The following is a 7,357-nucleotide window of genomic DNA, read 5'->3' on the forward strand; positions in this document are numbered from 1 at the left end:
TGTATGAAAGGATTATTGTTTGGTTTAGAAACTATACTTTACAACGAGATTTCATTAGTGAAATTCTAAACCGTCAAAAATCCAATCGTCAATAACATAACTATCGTAATTATTATAATTTTATGATATAATTATAATTAACATATTTTATCATAATTAAATATTGATTTGATATAATTATAATGAAAAAAGTTTTCTAAAATAATATAATCATACATTATTTATGAGCTAATTATAATACAAAATGTCTACTTACTATATTAATATAATATCAAAAGATACATGTTTCATTATTTTTTATAGATAAAATTGGTTTTTATTGGCAACTAAATTGTGTTTAGGTCAACGAAAACTATATGTTTAGGTAGAGATTTTTTATCAAATATAATAAAAATACAAATAAAGAAATAAAGGATAAAAATAAACTTAAATAATATATCTGGCACCACTTCATTTTATTAATTATTCAATTATTTAAAAATAGTACATCCACGAAAAATACTCATAATATATAAATTGAGGCAATAATTTAAAATTTTCTAATTATAATTTAATCAAATACTAATATTAAAACCAAATTACTTAAACAATATTGAATCTATTCTAGTTCGTAGTCACGTATAATATAGAGTCATTCTCATAACGATAACCAACTGAAATAACATCGTAAATATCAACATTTAGAATTTGTGCAAATTCAAACCATCCTCTTGTTAAATTAGCTTCATCATCCGCTATCCATGCAATGCGGCAAGGTATAGAATTAACACACCGAGAAACCAAACTAACCCTTATTCCTCTCAATGGCATTGTATGCATGCAAAAGAAAGCCGGTAATTTCTGAAAAAAATCACAATATGTTATAAAATTATTCTAATAATGAACAACTTAAAATAATAAAATTTAAATATATTACCAATCATTGAAATTGCATATCCGAGTTTGTTACGAATTTAGCAAAACTGAACTTAAACTGAGAGAATTAAATCTCATTATGTGCTCCACTTTGAAGATTTTCGGGCAGACGTAAAAAGCATGGAGGGGATGGAACTTGAACTTGCCCTATAAAATTTCGTGGATGCAATTTCTCAATAAAAAATCGAGCTCCTCCCAAGAAAGCTAACTTTAACCACATTCCATTAGGTTGGTCATAATAGGTGAGTAGATCCAACCATCCTTCGGTAAAGTAGAGATTATTATCCCTTCTTTGAACGCTTACATCCATGTAGTTGGAACCTGAATCAGTGAAGACAACTCGATGAGGTATTTCATGGATGTGATGCATTGTAAACGATTGTGGTAAAAGACAATCGAACTGGAACATTAGACGATAAGAATAACTTAGAGTAACAACAATTAATAAATTGTTAAAAGAATAATATAATAGGATGATTATATGAAAAATATTATAAAAAATTATAAATTGTACCTTAAAAGGATCAACTTCAATAAGAAACGAAGAATACATTCTTATTCTATGAAGTAGTAAAAAAAATACTAAATATAAAATTATGAGCTGACTCTCAAATTTAGATTCATGTACCACATAAAAACACTATTTATAGATTTTAGTAAAACAAAAATAAATATGTAAATTACTTATTATTAAGGCAATTTTTTATTATGTACAGTAATTACGCATTATAATTGATAAGTAGTTTAATAGTGCATTAAATATTGATTTGATATAATTATAATGAAGATATGTTCCTAAATTAGTATAATTATAATAAAGGTATTTTTTATAAAATAATTTAGAATAGATGAAAAATTTCATTCGTTTTAGAGGAAAAACGGACTCACGACACGTCACCCTTATTAGCTGGAAGAAAACCCAGTTTTAGTATATTAAGTAGATAAGTGTGACACTCTTTACGTGCTAATGCATTAATAAATCTTAACGTGCCTATTAATTTATATTTTTACAAATTAAATATGTATAACAATAATAATAAATACGAAATTAGCTTAAATGATAAATCAATATTTTATAAAAAGAATTTTAGATTTTAGTCTTTAAAATAGCAAAATATTTCTTTTATAAATTATATATAATATATTTTAGGTTTAATTACTCTGTTGGTCCTATAATTTCGCGAAATTTTTAATTAAGTCTATGTACATTTTTTTAATTGAATCTTTGCACCAAATTTTTTTTTAATTGGGTCCCTACACTTTTTTTTCCTTTTATTTGGGCCTGCACCAAAAAATTTTTTAGTTGGGTCCCTATAAAATTAAGCCAATCATTGCTAAGAGGGACTTAATTGAAAAAAAAAAATAGTGCAAGAACCTAATTAAAAAAAATATAAAAACCTAATTAAAAATTTTGCAAAACTAGAAATCAACAGAATAATTAAACCTATATTTAAAAAAAATTGTGTATCAAACCCTTTCTATTTCTCTTTTATATAATAGATTTTTTTTCTAAGGCAGAAAAATATTCATTAAAATAGCAAAATGAATACAATAAATTTTCGGTCCTATCTTAGACAACAAAAGCCAAATTCAGAATTGGGGGATTTCTAAAAAAGTTCTGCTAGAAAGCCAATAGAATATTTGTATAATGTGTACAATGGGTTATATAAATTAAAAAATAAACATCACTTATACTATCCAGAATAACCATTGGGGTACTATGGATAATAAACATCTCATCCTAAAAGTTTAAGCTGATTTTGGGGTTTACCAAGATCAAACTCTTGATCTTTCGGATCTAGAGCTCTGGTACCATGTCATGATACCACTCATTCCAAAAATTTCAACTAATGGAAAAAGATAACACTAATGATTATATCTTTAATACTGAATCGGACATCCCTAAACCTCCATTGTACACATTGTACAAATATTCTATTAGCTCTCTATACTTTTTCTTTCTAAAATATCCTTATAACTAAAGTAAGAAAGTTAATTAAAACAACTGAGGGAAAAAAAATAAAAAAAAAAACAAAAACAAAAAAAAGGAAAAATTATGCTAAGTCTTGTTTTTTTGTCTAAAACTCAGTGCAACAACTTCATGGCTTGCTTGAAGACTTGTTGAGAAGAAACGATTTTGTTCTCAAAGATCTTTAATTTTCTGGCTCTCCAATTCATCTAACACAATATCGCTGTGAACATCAAGTTCTTCATCTTCTGGGACGTTTGGTTCGATTGATTTGCCATCTGCAATCACCACTTCTAGAATAGCAGAGTTCTTGATGTTTAGCCCAAATGTCTAACCGGTGAAATTAAAGTTACTATGTTTGGTTTGCGATATGGCATTGGATCGAGTAGTAATGAGTGACCGATTCTCTATCTTCTTCACACCTAGGGTAGATATTGGGCATACTCTAGAACCTTTTATTTAGTCTTGTTGCAATATCTAAAACAAAATTTGTTGTTATTGTGTGTTCATCTCACTGTCTATTGTTGTTAATGAGTTGATTAACATATTCTCTAGTTGAGCATTAGGAATCTAGTTTTGCATGATAGCAATAGACAATGAGTTTCTGATCCAAGAGTTTTCAAAAATTCTCACTGAGTTCCCTCGACTGAATTTTCATAACAGTCCTTTTTCCAAAACCTTCCTCTCTTTAAGTAGGCTCCTCCTTAGTGACCCTTTGGTAAGTCTTCTATTAGTCTTCTCATCCACTTGCCTACCCATCTCTTCTAGTTCTTCCGTAGCCCTTCTTGGATTAGAAGTGGAGAAAAGTTCACTGGTGTATCCCTAAGCAATGTGTGCCATATCTTTCAGATCAGCTTTGTAGAAATCCGAGTTGTCTTGGAGCCTGTGTATCTTATTCTTTTGGTTTCTGTTTTAAAATTTTGCATAAAAAATTTTGTATTCTAGTCCTCCTATTATAGTCATTGCACCCTAGATTTCTCCTTCCAATATCTGTCATCCAGCTCATAGGCATTTGTTAATTCAACCTCTAAATCTTGAATTCTCCTTTTCTCTGCCAAATTTCCCTTTTGCCATATTCACTTCCAACTTTATCTAATTTCAATGATTCTTTTTTTTTGTGAGTTTGTGATTATTACTCCGCTGCCAATCAACAAGTAGATGCCTACACTTTTTAATTTGCAAAATAGCTTGTACATTGGTGAGCCATCCGTTTGCAATTACCATGCTTCCTTTACAATAATCCTTGTAACCTCTTCATTATCTTACCACCTTTCTTGAAAATAAAACCTTTGTTTAGCTCTTCTCTCTTCACTATCTGCTGAAGTAAAAGAGGACAATGGTCTGATTCCATATTTTCTAGATTTATAATTTGTGCATTTGGATAGTCTAGTCTCAGTTGAGTTGAAGTTAGACATTTATCTAATCTTTTTCGAATAATTTTTTTCTCATATTGCTTATGGCTCCAATAAACCAGTAATTTAACCGGTTTAATCACCAATTCGGTTCTGAAAACTGTACTGTGAAGGTGAACTGCAACCACATCCCATTGTTTCTGAAAGAAGGGGTCAATCCACTGAAAATGAATGAAAAAATCTTCACTGTGTTGAACTATGGTGTCTGCTTCATCTTTTTAAGCCAATATTAATCCACCCACTGTGTCTCTAGGATTCACACAAAAGAACTTGTTAAAACCCACCACCTTGCACTTCTCCGTCACTGTCGAGGTAATATTTTTTTGTCACACTTAAGAACATTACCTTGGGGGAATAGGATTTCAAATTCCTTGCAGTGAACTGTCAGAAAATTTTTCATACTTGACATTTCTACATCATCATCTTTATGGATTCTTGGGTGTCTTTTGTTGGGTGGGACCCTCCCATTAGTAGCAGCTTTAGACTCCTCCTGATACACTTTCTTCTGACCGTCACTCCCTTTATTCTCCTAATTTCTTCTCTTCTTACCTGTAATATTTATCATTTGTTTTTTTGGTAGCTATTTCAATTTAGTCCTCCTTATGCTTGGCTAACCGCTTTGATTACTATCTTCACAAAATGCCCAATTTTCCACACCCTCCAATCCTCCAATTGTTCCTCCTTCAATCATGTTTTTTTGGCAGTGGTTTTCTGCACTAGTATTTTCATCTAAGATTTCCAGCAAAGTTCCACTTTGGTTTGCAGCACCATCTTCAATGTCATCCTCAGCCTTCTTACTTTTGTTCTCACCCATTGATAGTTTTGCCATCTCCCTAAATAGGCTCGCTCGGGTGGATAGTTTCTTGCTCCTTTGACTCCTCTCATCAGTTGGATAGGAATTTGAAGTAGCATTTTCTTTTGAGGCTTGCTCTCTCCTACCATCCTATTCTGATTTTAGCCACTCTCCCTACCTTTTTTCTTTCGCGTCTCCCTAAAAAGAGTCATCCAGCTACTTACTGCAGGTTCTCGTTTCATGTTCCAGGTATCCACAATAATTGCAGAAAGTCACAATACGTTCACATTTGAGTGCCACTTGAATGACTTTGTTATTGGGCCTGCTATTCAGGTGAAATGCTGCAACGATTTTAATACGTTAAGATTAATCCTAGCTTTTATAATTCTATTTTCTTTACTTTTAACTTGGAAAAGGTCTACATCTAAAATTTCTTCCACTACACTTCCAACTTTTCTATCCGATTCTCTTATTTTGTAATGTTTTGGCAACTCAAAATTGTATCCATATTGACACACGAGAAATTAACATCTGTTATTGGATCATTCGCATTCCATCTCTTCAGATTTAGAATAAAATTTTTGAATAATCATAAAACCCCTCTCTCGGTACATGTTACATTCATTTCCTTATCAAAGTAAAATTGAAAAAGAATATCTCCATGATTTGTCATTCTAAATCCTTTAAGATGTCAACAATCGGTCTGCAAGTAATTTTTCTATGAAACTCTTCTCGTCCCTCTTTATCCCATCTTGGATGTCTTGCTTTTGTGCATATCTCTTCTATATATTTTATATTTTTTATATTAAAAATAATCAATAAAATAAAAAAATACTAAATAAAATATTACGCAAAAAATATGCAAACATAATTGTCTTGGCATTTATGGGAGAGGCTTGCTACACATACAAGTCTTTTTGACTTACAAGTTTTACAAGTTGCTCCACATTAGAGTCTTTTAATGCGTTATTTAGTTTCCAAAGCGCTACACTCACCGTGAATTATGAACGACTCCTCTTCCTCTTCCTCTTCCTCTTCCTCTTCCTCTTCCTCTTTCTTCTTCTTCTTCTTCACTCACCGTGAATTATGAAAAACTCATCTTCCTCTTCCTCTTCCTCTTCTTCTTCTTCTTCTTCACTCACCGTGGATTATGAACAACTCATCTTCCTCTTCCTCTTCCTCTTCCTCTTTTTCTTCTTCTTCTTCTTCACTCACCGTGGATTATGAACAACTCATCTTCCTCTTCCTCTTCTTCTTCTTCTCCTTCTTCTTCTTCTTCCTCCTCCTCCATGTATTTCTTCGTTATTCTCTTTGCCTTTTCATTAGTTGTTTTATTTGCGTTTATTACTGGTATTCTTGCTTCGTTTTTTTTCGATTTTCATGGTTTCTGAAATCAAGCTTTGAAATCGTTTTGAAGATAATGAAACTTCAGAAATACACCCAAACGATTATAGAAAATACACCTAAACGATTATAGAAAATACACCCAAACGATATTTCTTCGTTATTCTCTTTGCCTTTTCATTAGTTGTTTTACTTGCATTTATTACTGGTATTCTTGCTTTTTTTTTCGATTTTCATGGTTTCTGAAATCAAACTTTGAAATCGTTTTGAAAATAATAGAACTTCAGAAATACACCCAAACGATTATAGAAAATACACCCAAACGATATTTCTTCGTTATTCTCTTTGCCTTTTCATTAGTTGTTTTACTCGTTTATTACTGGTATTCTTACTTCTTTTTTTTCGATTTTCATGGTTTCCGAAATCAAACTTTGAAATCGTTTTGAAAATAATAGAACTTCAGAAATACACCCAAACGATTATAGAAAATACACCCAAACGATATTTCTTCGTTATTCTCTTTGCCTTTTCATTAGTTGTTTTACTCGTTTATTACTGGTATTCTTACTTCTTTTTTTTCGATTTTCATGGTTTCTGAAATCAAGCTTTGAAATCATTTTGAAAATAATGAAACTTCAGAAATACACCCAAACGATTATAGAAAATACACCCAAACGATTATAGAAAATACACCTAAACGATTATAGAAAATACACCCAAACGATTATAGAAAATACACCCAAACGATTATAGAAAATACACCCAAACGATTATAGAAAATACACCCAAACGATTATAGAAAATACACCCAAACGATTATAGAAAATACACCCAAACGATTATAGAAAATACACCCAAACGATTATAGAAAATACACCCAAACGATTATAGAAAATACACCCAAACGATTATAGAAAATACACC

This window comes from Arachis duranensis, chromosome 8 (assembly GCF_000817695.3).
Source record: "Arachis duranensis cultivar V14167 chromosome 8, aradu.V14167.gnm2.J7QH, whole genome shotgun sequence".
Lineage (NCBI taxonomy): Eukaryota > Viridiplantae > Streptophyta > Magnoliopsida > Fabales > Fabaceae > Arachis > Arachis duranensis.